Here is a 12,929-nt window from a genome sequence, read left to right as displayed (position 1 = left end):
ATCTGCATTTGCAAACACACTGCACAGGTTTTTTTTGTCAGGTACTGTGTCTGGCTATATTGTACTGTTATGCCCTAGAGCTACATTGTCCAATAATGTCTGCATCACAGGCCGGGAGATCTGTGGCTGATTCTGTGTCATGCAGTGCTGACGCGCAGATTTATCTGAGGAAGATTTTACAGCTGAGGGTCCAGGTATTGGGGGTTCTGTACACCTCAGTCAGCCTGCAGCACCCACCTTGAGCTGCTTTTTCTAATTTACTGACTACGCTAGTAAAGAAACTTGCGCCCCCTGTGGGACCTCCTGTGCCTGTACAATCACATATTGTCCCTGTTGTAAATCCACCGTGGGTGGATTCTCTTTCGACTCAGTTACAACAGTTAAATCAGTCCTTGGTTAAACAAATGCCTGACCCTCACCCTCCTAGGACCAAAGGGTCATCTAAGCGGGCCATTTCTTCCTCACAATCCACGCATGTTTCTGATACTTCATCCGATGAAGATGGCGTATATACTGACCCATCAGACACTGATGCAGATGCTTCTAAAGGGAAATCTACAACACAGGTGGATGTTCCTGACCTTTTGGAGGCTATCAAACTGATTCTTCAAATCGATGATGAAATTGAACCTCCAGATACATCTAAGAAACCTGATAAGTTCAAACGTCAGAAGGTTACTAAATTAGTTTTGCCACATTCTGACCATTTAGTTCACATACGTCAGGAATCCTGGGAGTCTCCAGGAAATAAATTCTCTCCGTCTAAAAAGATGCTAGCTCATTATCCCCTCGCTGCAGAGTTAAGTAAAAGTTGGGAAACACCGCTGCCAGTGGACTCAAATGTGGCACATCTGGTGGTGTCTTCTACTCTGCTTGTCACTACCATCACCTCTCTGAAGAAACCGACAGATAAGCGCGTGGAGGGTTGCTTGAAGTCTATTTACACTCTTGCGAGTGCTATGCATATACCTACTATAGTGGCTTCTTTGGCTGCAAAAGCTATTGAAGCCTGGGTTCAAGAAGTTGAAGCGGAGCTACCTCCTACTTTTTCTGATAATGCCAGACAGTGTCTTTCACATATTACCACAGCCTCTCTAACATTCAGGAGGTGGCCTCTGATGCCGGTGTGCTGGCAGCCAAAGCATCTACTACATTCATTCTGGCTAGCCGGATTTTATGGTTGCAGTCCTGGTTTGTGGATCTGGACTCTAAAAAGACCTTGGAGGTGATCCCTTTTAAGGGAAACATCCTTTTTGGGGAAGATCTGAACAAGATTGTTGCTGACTTTGCATCTGATAAAACTGCATGTCTGCCGAGTACTAATCCTGAGGCTCCAAAGGCTAAAAGTACCACCTTTCGTTCCTTTCAACCTCCAAGCAAAGCAAAGGGTCAGGCGTACCCAAAACAGGCTCGCACTTCCAAAACCTCTAAGCCCACACCTAAATGTTCCTGAGCTGCCTGTCCGCCTGCTTCCAAACCAGACAAGCCTGCTGCATGACGGGGCGGGGCTCCCCCTGGGGGACCCCAGGGTGGGAGGCCGACTTCTGCGGTTCGGCCAGGTATGGTTACAGACCACTTTAGATGCCTGGGTGAGGGAAGTCGTCACTCACAGATACGCCATCTCTTTCAAGAAACGTCCCCCTTGCCAGTTTTGCTCGACAAATATCCCTACGGATCCATTGAAAGCAAAAACTCTACAATTGGTGGTACAATCCCTCCTGGACACAGGAGTGATAGTGCCGGTGCCTCTGGCTCAAAGAGGAAGGGGGTACTATTGAACGCTGTTCCTAGTTCCGAAACCAAATGGATCCTCAAGACCCATTCTCAACCTCAAGACTGAACAAATTTGTGAAGGTATCCAAATTCCGTATGGAAACTCTTCGCTCTATTGCTCTTGCCTTGGAGCCCAAGGACTATATGGTATCTCTGGACATACGGGATGCTTACCTACATATACCTATTGCCTTGTTGCATCAGCAATATCTGCGGTTTGCTATTGGCAACCTACATTATAAATTCCAGGCCTTGCCTTTTGGACTGACCATGGCTCCGCAAATCTTCACCAAGGTCATGGCGGTCATGACGGCCCTTCTCTGCCGTCAGGGTATCAGGGTCCTGCCATATCTGGATGACTTATTGATCCTGGCGAACTCCCCAGAGGTTCTCCTCCGTCATCTGGAACTGACGGTCCAATTCCTGCAAGCCCACGGGGGGCTCATCAACTGGAAGAAATCCTTGCTGGTTCCTGCTCAGAGCATGGTACACCTCGGGGCGTTACTGGACACACACAACCAACGGTTGTTCTTGTCTCCCGAGAAGGTCCTGGAACTTCAGGACAGGATACGATGCTTCATCTTTCGCCCTCGTGTGTCGATACACTCGGCGATGCAAGTACTAGGTCTCATGGTGTTGGCTTTTGACATGGTATAGTACACTCAATTTCATTCTCGCCCTCTGCAGCGGTTAATCCTTTCCAAGTGGGACGGCCTGCCTCACCGGATCAGGTCTCACATGATTTCCTTGACTCCGGACGTTCGTCTGTATCTGAGCTGGTGGTTCCAGGACCAACAATTGAGCAGGGGTCGTCCCTTCTGGATCTCCAACTGGGTCCTCCTAACGACGGATGCCAGTCTGCGTGGTTGGGGCGCGGTGTTGGAGCAATACTCTCTTCAGGGTCGGTGAACCAGGGAGGAATTTCTCCTTCCGATAAACATTCTGGAGTTGCGGGCAGTGTTCAATGCTCTGAATCTGGCCCTGCCTCTGGTACAGAACACGCCTGTTCAAGTACAGTCGGACAACGCCACCAATCATCAAAGCGGCACTCGAAGCCGCATGGCAATGATGGAAGTATCAAAGATTCTTCTATGGGCGGAACACCATCTACCAGCCATATCGGCAGTGTTCATTCTGGGGGTCCTCAACTGGGAAGCAGACTTCCTCAGTCGTCAGGACGTACACGCTGGAGAGTGGAGCTTTCATCCAGAAGTCTTTCAACTCCTAGTGGACAAGTGGGGCCTACCAGATGTAGACCTGATGGCGTCTTGACACAATCACAAGGTTCTGGTCTTCAGAGCAAGGACAAGGGATCCTCAAGCAGCGTTCATGGACGCCCTGGCTATTCCATGGAACTTTCGGCACCATACGTGTTCCCTCCAGTGTAACTTCTGCCCATGGTAATAAGGAAGTTCAAGCGAAAAAGAGGATTACTACTTCTAATCGCTCCAGCATGGACCAGAAGGCATTGGTTCTCAGATCTGCAGGGTCTCTCGATAGAGCGTCCTATTCTACTTACGCAATGCCCAGACCTCCTCGTTCAGGGCCCTTGTGTCTATCAGGATCTGGCCAGACTGGCTTTGACGGCATAGCTCTTGAAGCTTCAGTTCTGAGGGCCAAGGGATTTTCTGAGGAGGTCATTCAAACTATGTTGAAAGCCTGTAAACCAGTTTCAGCTCAGCTTTATTATAGGGTCCGGAATTCTTACTTCACCTGGTGTGCGGCTAAGAATTATGATGCGTACAAGTTCAGTACTGCCAAACTTTTGGCTTTTCTGCAACAGGGCCTGGACTTGGGCCTTCATCTGGCCTCCCTCAAGGTTCATATTTCAGCCTTGTCGGTATGGTTTCAGAGAAAAATTGCGACTCTGCCTGACGTTCATACTTTCACTCAGGGCGTTTTACGGAATCAACTGCCCTATGTCTCTCCTGTGGCTCCTTGGGATTTGTCGGTTGCTCTGGATGCCCTACAAGAGTCTCCATTTGAACCTCTTGAGTATGTGGACCTTAAATGGCTTACACTTACGGTCTTATATTTGCTTTCTATTGCCTCTGTTAGAAGGGTTTCAGACTTGGGTGCCTTATCCTGTTGGTCACCTTTTCTGATTTTTCACCATGACAGTGCGGTTCTTAGAACTTCGCCTGGTTATCTGCCTAAGGTGGTGTCATCTTTCCACCTTAACCAAGAGATTGTGGTTCCGGCCTTTATCTCTCCTGGTTTGTCCTCCAAAGAATGGTCTTTGGATGTGGTACGGGCTCTCTGTATATATGTGAAGAGACCCGTCTCTCTAAGGAGATCTCATTCTCTCTTTGTCCTTTTTGGTTTTCACAAACGTGGCTGGCCTGCGAATAAGCAGACCTTGGCCAGATCGATTAGAATGGTGATTGCACAAGCTTATGCGCAGGCTGGACTTCCAGCTCCTGCTGCTATAAACGCCCATTCTACTCGGTTTGTTGAACCTTCTTGGGCGGCCCACCATGGCGCGTCCCTAGGACAATTGTGCAAGGTGGCAACATGGTCCTCAGTGAACACGTTCATTAGGTTCTATGCCTTTGATACTTCCGCCTCCCAGGATGCTTCCTTTGGACGCCGAGTTCTTGTGCCTGCTACAGTGCGTCCCCTCCCATGAGGAACTGCTTTAGGATATCCCCGATGTTATTCCCTGTGGAATACTAGTGTACCCCGCTGCAGAAAAGGAGATTTATGGTAAGACTTACCATTGTTAAATCTCTTTCTGCGAGGTACACTGGATTCCACAGGGCGCCCACCTTGACGCGCTTAGCTTCTTTGGCTTTGTATGGCATTAGACTCCGGTACCTTCTCCTGTCGTGAGAATGTGGTTGTCTGTGGCTACTAACTACTGTCATCTCTTTTACCTGCTACTGCATTGGACTGGTTAACAAAACTGAGCTCCAGTGCCTGGAGGCGGGGATATAGAGGAGGCGGTGCAGTGCATCTTGGGAACAATCAAAGCTTTTAGCCTGTTGGTGCCTCGGATCAAGATCCAACTCTACACCCCAATGTTATTCCCTCTGGAATCCAGTGTACCTCACACAAAAAGACAATATTAAGTCTTACCATAAATCTCCTTTTCTCCAATAGGATTTAATGTGCTTATTTGTATTTATGTTCTAGTTCTGGTTTGTGAGGTGTTATATTCCAGATTTTTGATGAGATCTTAATTTTAAAATAAAATGTGCTCAGTTATTATACATACTATTTACCAGCCCATCAAATGATGGAACAACATAACAGTAATGTCAGTGCCGGCAGTTGTGCGTAGGAAAAACACTTGAATTGCTTTGTCGGGTGCAATCTAGTGGCCACCAGCGTGCAAAACACTTGAATTGCCCTCATTGATGCGAGAAGCCTTTTATTATATAGGATGTTACATTATATGGCATTCCCAGTACTATGGTGTGCTCACTGCAGTATACTGCTGTTATCTACCTGGTTATCTACTTGCTACATTGTCATGCATGCATGATCAGTATATTTACTATATATAAAATATATATTTGTAAAGGTGCCCAGACCATGCACTCTCTAATGGTTAGCCAAGCCTCTGTGGTGGCTGGCCACACCCCTTAAGCATGGGCCCCTACAATGCATTCCCCTGTGGGCCCTTTATTCCCCAGTCTGACACTGGGAGTAGGATATATGCATCTACAATATATGTTCAGTTTTTTGGAATTAACATTCTGAACTTGATAAGTGTCTTATAGAATACATGATGTCTAGTACAAGCAACCCTCTTATGTTTGTGACTGGTAATGCCTGTTTGATTATCGAGGGCCATAATTAAATTGGTACTCATTTTGTTTTTTGACTACCATCCTGTAAGACCCTCATGAAGTCATGTCTACTGCACCCAGTAAAAATAAACAAAATGAATACATGTATACAGTACCTCCCATTAACAACAATATTATGTAACTATGGTGACTCCCAAAAATAATATGACTCATTTACCAACTACAGCATACAGGTATTATTCTGTCAGAGATACCACACCCACTTGAAACAATGGAATATTAAAATATATCCTAATGTAAATGTAATGTAAACCTCCAACATAAATCACACCCATGAAATATTGTTACTAATATGTTTATTTTATGAGAACAAATAGAAAGTAGTTTCACAGTAGATTATTGTTAGAATTACCCACATTTCAGAAAGTACACAATATAAAGAAATACTTCTCCATTGTAATCGCAATTAAATAGTTTATGCTCATTATTGATGCGCAAATTCATGTATTTGTATTAATACCAGAGAATAAATATTTAATCCATGTTTCACACTTTAATTAAACTTGACAATTTAAAATTTGATATGCCTGAGTCATTAAATTTCCTATATATTTCTTTGATAACTTATTGTCTTCCAGTAATTGAAGCATCAGTCTTCGTGTCTTGAGATCACACTCTTGAAATAAATGGTCACTTTTAAGGTCTTTCAAAACTTTTGAAGTATAAATATTTTAAAAGATCTGTAAACCCAAATGTAAAATACAGTGCTGTTATTATTATTATTATTATTATTATTATTTATTAGTAGTAGTAGTAGTAGTAGTAGAGTAGTAGTAGTAGTAGTAGTAGTAGTAGTAGTAGTAGTAGTAGTATTAGAGATGTGCGCCGGACCATTTTTTGCTGGTTTTGGTTCTATTTCGGCGCCTGGATTTTGTTTTGGATTTCGCCCGTGACTAGTTTTGTACATTTTCCAAAAATGTACAAAAAAGCTAAAATCACATAATTCTGTCCTTTTTTTGTTTCTAGACTAGTATTGTTAACCTCAATAACATTCATTTCTCTTACATCCTAGGGGATGCTGGGGTCCATTTTAGTACCATGGGGTATAGACGGTTCCGCAGGAGCCTTCGGCACTTTAAGACTTTTCAACAGTGTGAACTGGCTCCTCCCTCTATGCCCCTCCTCCAGACCTCAGTTTAGAAAATGCGCTTAGGAGACTGGATGCCCACTAGTGGAGCTCTACAGAGCTTTGCTGGAAAAAGACTTTCTTAGGTTTTTTATTTTACAGGGAATCTGCTGCAACAGCTTCCCTGCTTCGTGGGACTTAGGGGGGGAAGTAGGAACCAACTTCTCAATTAGTTAATGGTTCTGCTTCCGCTGACAGGACACCATTAGCTCCTGAAGGGTACTGAACACAGCCCAAGCCTGGCCAGCGTTCACTCCCACAGCACTGCCGCCACCCCCTAACAGAGCCAGAAGTCAGAAGGCTGGTGAGTATATTACCGGATTCCTGCAGAGAGGGGATCCTCCGGTCATCGTTGGCGGCATACAGGTACACGCGCAGCGGAGGGACGCTGTGCGCCATGTCTCTCAGCACAAGGGTCCAGAGAGCGGGGGCGGGGGGAGGGGGCTCTGAGGGCATGTTTTAAAACCTTACTCTCACTGTCAAAAAGGGTTCATACATGTACAGCCGCTGATGTGCCATCCCCAGCCAGTATAAATATTACATTGCTGAGGCTGAAGGGCGGGGCTTCTCCTCAGACTTGCCAGAACACTCACTGGGTGCCATTTTCTCCTGCAGAAACTCCAGTGTGAAGCTCCTGAACGCTGTTTCTCCTCATGACAACGCTGACACAAGTACAGGGTGTTATAGAAGGGGCAGAGAGTGTTCATTATAATTAGGTATGTGGGCCTATTATTGGTATATGCGCTGTAAGTGGGTAATATTTCCACAATTCACAATAAGGCGCAGCGTGTGGACTGGCAAAACCCTCTGTCTCTCTCTGACAAGACTTTAGTGTGGGTCTGTCCCCAATAGCTTCCCTGTGTGATAGGGGTGTGTGTGTGTGTGTGTGTGTGTGTGTGTGTGTGTGTGTGTGTGTGTGTGTGTGTGTGTGTGTGTGTACACAAGTGTGTAACATGTCAGACATTGGGGAGGGTTCTTCCCAGGAAGAACCCATTTTAGATGCACAAGAGGGTGATGTGGTGGCCCTTCCCTCTCAGAAGGAGCCGGAGTGGGTGAGAATGTTGCAAAAGAATATGTCAATGCTTGCAAAGAAATTCTCTGAGTCTGAACAACAGACTAAATATTGGAGGCAGTCTGTGGAGGATGCACTGTTTACTGACCCCTCCATATCATCCACTCGGGTCCCATCCAGTTCCCAGAAAAGGTCTCTGGCCCAGATAATGCAAGGGGACACAGACACAGATTCCGACTCTGACGTCGACACTGGGGATTTCAGAAGGGTAGACCCCAAATTAGCCAAAAGCATACAATGTATGATAGTTGCTATAAAGGAAGTGTTGGAGTTTCCTGAAACAACACTGATCCCAGAGGAAAAGGATTATTTTAAATTAAATAAAAAGCAGGTTGTGACTTTTCCTCCTTCAAAGGGTTTGAATGCGTTCTTTGAAGAATCCTGGGCTAACCCTGAGAAGAAATTTACCCTTCCCGGAAGGATACGTGTAGCGTACCCTTTCCCTGAGGAAGACATGCACAAATGGGAGACACCCCCAATGATAGACACCTCAGTTTCTCGGCTGTCTAAGAAAATAGTTTTGCCTGCCCCTGGTTCAGACTCTTTAAAAGATCCAGCTGACCGTAAATTAGAAACAACCCTAAAATCCATATATACGGCTAACGGAACGGTGCTCAGGCCCACCATTGCTTGTGCGTCGGTAGGTAACGCTGTGGAAAAATGGTCTGACAACTTGCTTGTTAACATAGACACAGTTGACAGGGATGAAATAGTTCTAACTCTCGGACATATCAAAGATGCTGCAGGTTACATATCAAAGAAGCTATGAAGGATATTGGGTTGCTGGGTTCAAGATCCTCCGCTATGGCGATTTCAGCCCGCAGGGCGCTGTGGATCCGCCAATGGAATGCTGATGCGGAATCAAAAAAAGAATATTGAGGTGCTTCCTTACAATGGTGAAGCCCTCTTTGGAGACAAGCTGGATGCCATGATTTCAACAACTACATCAGGCAAGTCAGCATTTCTGCCTTCCGCAGCTGCTCCACCTAGGAAAGGATTTCATTCTCATACGATGCAATCCTTTCAGCCCAACAAGTCCAAAAAGGCAAAGGGTACCCCCTTCTTCGCAGGAAGAGGTCGAGGAAGAGGTAAAAAATCTACAACACCATCAGGCTCGCAGGAGCAGAAGTCAACAGCTACTTCTGCTAAAACCTCAGCATGACGCTGGGGCTCCCCTGCGGGAGTACGATCGGGTGGGGGCACGTCTACTGTCTTTCAGCCAGGTCTGGGTTCACTCAGATCTGGATCCTTGGGTATTGCAGATAATATCCCAAGGGTACAAATTGGAATTTCCGGGCCTTCCCCCATGCCGATTTTTCAAATCAGCCTTACCAGCTTCTGTTCAGGACAGAGCAAAAGTGCTGAACGCAATACAGAAATTATGTCAAGACAACGTAATTTCCTTAGTTCCTGTGTCACAACAGGAAAAAGGGTTTTATTCAAGCCTGTTTGTAGTGCCGAAACCGGATGGCTCGGTCAGACCGATTTTAAACCTAAAGACTCCGAACCTTTATTTGAAAAGGTTTAAATTCAAGCTGGAATTCCTGAGAGCGGTGATCACCAGCTTGGAGGAAAAGGAATTTTCTGGTATCGATGGACATCAAAGATGCTTATTTACATGTTCTCAGGCTTCCGGTGCAGGACTGCCACTACCAGTTCCAAACATTGCCTTTCGGGCTCTCCAGGGCTCCGAGAATATTCACCAAGGTGATGGCGGGGATGATGGTTCTTCTTTGCAAGAAAGGAGTCAAAGTCATCCCATACTTGGACGATCTCCTCATAAAAGCGAGATCCAGGGAGAAACTAGTGCAGAACATTGCACTTTCCCTGACGGTGCTTCAACAGCACGGTTGGATCATAAACCTTCCAAAATCACAATTGGAACCCACAATGAGGTTATCATTTCTGAGAATGATATTGGACACGGAAGCACAGAAAATATTCCTACCGGTGGAAAAGGCTCTGGAGATCCAGAGGATGGTCAAACAAGTTTTAAAACCAGCACGCGTATCGATTCATCAGTGCATCCGCCTGCTGGGGAAGATGGTAGCGGCTTCCGAGGCTCTACAATTTGTCCGATTCCACGCCAGGGTGTTCCAATGGGACCTACTGGACAAGTGGTCCGGATCGCACCTACACATGCACCGGAGGATAATCCTCTCAAACAAAAGCCAGTATTTCACTCTTGTGGTGGCTTCAGAGTTCTCACCTACTGGAGGGACACAGGTTCGGGATTCAGACTTGGATCCTGGTGACCACAGATGCAAGCCTCCGAGGTTGGGGAGCAGTCACGCAAGGGGAAAGCTTCCAAGGACGATGGTCAAGTCAAGAAGTACTCCTTCACATAAACATTCTGGAATTGAGAGCTGTGTACAACAGCCTTCATCAAGCGGCACAGCTTCAAGGTCATCCCATACAGATCCAGTCAGAAAATGTAACGGCAGTAGCTTACATAAACCGCCAGGGTGGTACAAAAAGAAGAGCGGCACTGGCAGAGGTGACATAGATACTCCTCTGGGCAGAAAGACATGCAAAAGCTCTGTCGGCAATTTTCATTCCGGGAGTGGACAACTGGGAAGCAGACTTCCTCAGCAGACGCGATCTCCATCCAGGAAAATGGGGCCTCCACCCAGAAGTCTTTCCAGAGGTAGCAAATCGTTGGGGCGTTCCTCAAGTAGATATGATGGCATCACGTCTCAACAAGAAGCTTCAGAAATATTGTTCCAGGTCGAGAGACCCAAAAGTAATAGCAGTGGATGCACTGGTGACCCAATGGGTGTTTCAGTCGGTGTATCTGTTCCCTCCACTTCCACTAATACCAAAATTTCTCAAGATCATCAGAAGAACAAGTTTTCGAGCAATTCTCATTGCTCCAGACTGGCCAAGGAGGGCTTGGTATCCAGATCTTCAGGAGTTATTACTGGAAGATCCTCAGCCTCTTCCTCTTCGCGAGGACCTGCTTCAGCAGGGGCCGTTTGTTTATCAAGACTTACCGTGGCTGCGTTTGACGGCATGGCTGTTGAGCGCCAGATCCTAGCCTGTAAGGGTATTCCCAATTAAGTTATTCCCACACTTATTCTGGCCAGGAAAGGGGTAACGTATTTGGAGGAAATATGTATCTTGGTGTGAATCCAAGAAGTCTCCTGCGGTGGAGTTTAAATTAGGACGTCTTCTCCTATTTCTACAAGCGGGTGTGGATGCTAGCTTGAGATTAGGGTCTATCAAGGTCCAAGTTTCAACCTTCTCCATTTTCTTTCAGAAACAGTTGGCTTCCCTTCCTGAGGTCCAGACATTCGTGAAAGGGGTTCTGCGCATCCAGCCTCCCTTTGTGCCTCCTGCGGCGCCATGGGATCTTAATGTGGTGTTGCAGTTCCTTAAATCAGACTGGTTTGAGCCTCTAACAAGAGGTAGAGTTGAAGTTTCTCACTTGGAAAGTGGTCATGCTGTTGGCCTTGGCCTCAGGCAGTCGAGTGTCTGAATTAGGGGCTCTGTCACACAAGAGTCCTTATTTAATTTTTCATGAAGATAGAGCTGAACTGCGGACGCGTCAGCATTTTCTTCCAAAGGTTGTGTCTTATTTCCATATCAACCAACCTGTGGTGGTGCCAGTGGCTTCTGACACCTCAGCTGTTTCAAAAGTCCTTGGATGTCGTCAGAGCGTTGAGGACTTATGTTGCAAGAGCGGCTCGGACAAGGAAAACAGAATCTTTGTTTGTCCTTTATGACCCCAACAAGATTGGGGATCCTGCTTCTAGGCAGACTATTGCGTGCTGGATCGGAGTTACCATTCAGCACGCTTATTCCACGGCAGGATTGCCGTTACTGAGTTCGGTAAAGGCCCACGCTACAAGGAAAGTGGGTTCTTCATGGGCGGCTGCCAGGGGTGTCTCGACGTTGCAAATCTGCAGAGCAGCTACTTGGTCAGGGGCAAACACGTTTGCTAAGTTTTACAGGTTTGACACCTTGGCTGCTGACGACCTTCAGTTTGGTCAGTCAGTTCTACAGGAACATTAGCACTTTCCCGCCCGTACTGGGAGCTTTGGTACATCCCCATGGTACTAAAATGGACCCCAGCATCCTCTAGGACGTAAGAGAAAATAGGATTTTAATTACCTACAGGTAAATCCTTTTCTCATAGTCCGTAGAGGATGCTGGGCGCCCGCCCAGTGCTCATTTTTCCTGCAGAATTATGTTTATCTTTTTACACAGGTTCTCATGTGTTAAGATGTTCACAGCTGTTGCTGTTGCGTTATGCATGCACATTAGCATGGGTTATGTTGAAAGCCATTTTAGGCGGCATGTTTTGTATGGTGTGAGCTGGTGTGAATCTCGCCACTAGTTTAATGTAAATTCTTCTCTCGAAGTTGTCCGTCTCCTCGGGCACAGTTCCTATACTGAGGTCTGGAGGAGGGGCATAGAGGGAGGAGCCAGTTCACACTGTTGAAAAGTCTTAAAGTGGACCCCAGCATCCTATATGGACTACGAGAAAAGGATTTACAGGTAGGTAATTAAAATCCTATTTTCCACTTTCATTTCCACTCATTTCCAGTCAATTGTGACCACCTCACAGCTGACAATATTATTTTTATCCGCTTTAGACCAAAGCCTGCAGCGAGCTGGCTGATTACTAAGTGACAGAACAGCTACACAAACACATGGCAGTTTATAGCACATCTATATATATATATATATATATATATACATTGCCACACAGCAGTGGCAGAAATGAAAAGTGGAGCAAGATGGAAATGTCCTTGGTAGTGGCGTTTCTATAGAGGAGGGGACCCGTGTGCTGACTCGGTGTGGGGGCCCCCTCCTCTCCTGGCCCCCTCCTCTCTGGCACAGTTCCAGAGTCTACAGCGCATTGCGCAGAACTCCAAAAAATGGCCACCGCGCCATATTACCGGAGTCCTGCGCATGCGCTGTAGACTCTGGCACTGTGCCAGAGTCTCTAGTGCTCAGTGCGCTAGCAGCGCGGTGATGGCTACGGAAGAAGAGGGGGCCCACACACAGTTGCCGTTGGATGCCGGAAAGGTAAGTATAGAAGAAATGGGTGCAGTATGTGCGGTGTGGGCCCCCTCTGGACCCAGGGGCCTGTGTGCACCGCACACACTGCACCCATTATAGATACGCCAGTGGTCCT

This window comes from Pseudophryne corroboree, chromosome 2 (genome assembly GCF_028390025.1).
Source record: "Pseudophryne corroboree isolate aPseCor3 chromosome 2, aPseCor3.hap2, whole genome shotgun sequence".
In the NCBI taxonomy this organism is placed as follows: Eukaryota; Metazoa; Chordata; class Amphibia; order Anura; family Myobatrachidae; genus Pseudophryne; species Pseudophryne corroboree.
This window is presented reverse-complemented; position numbering follows the sequence as displayed.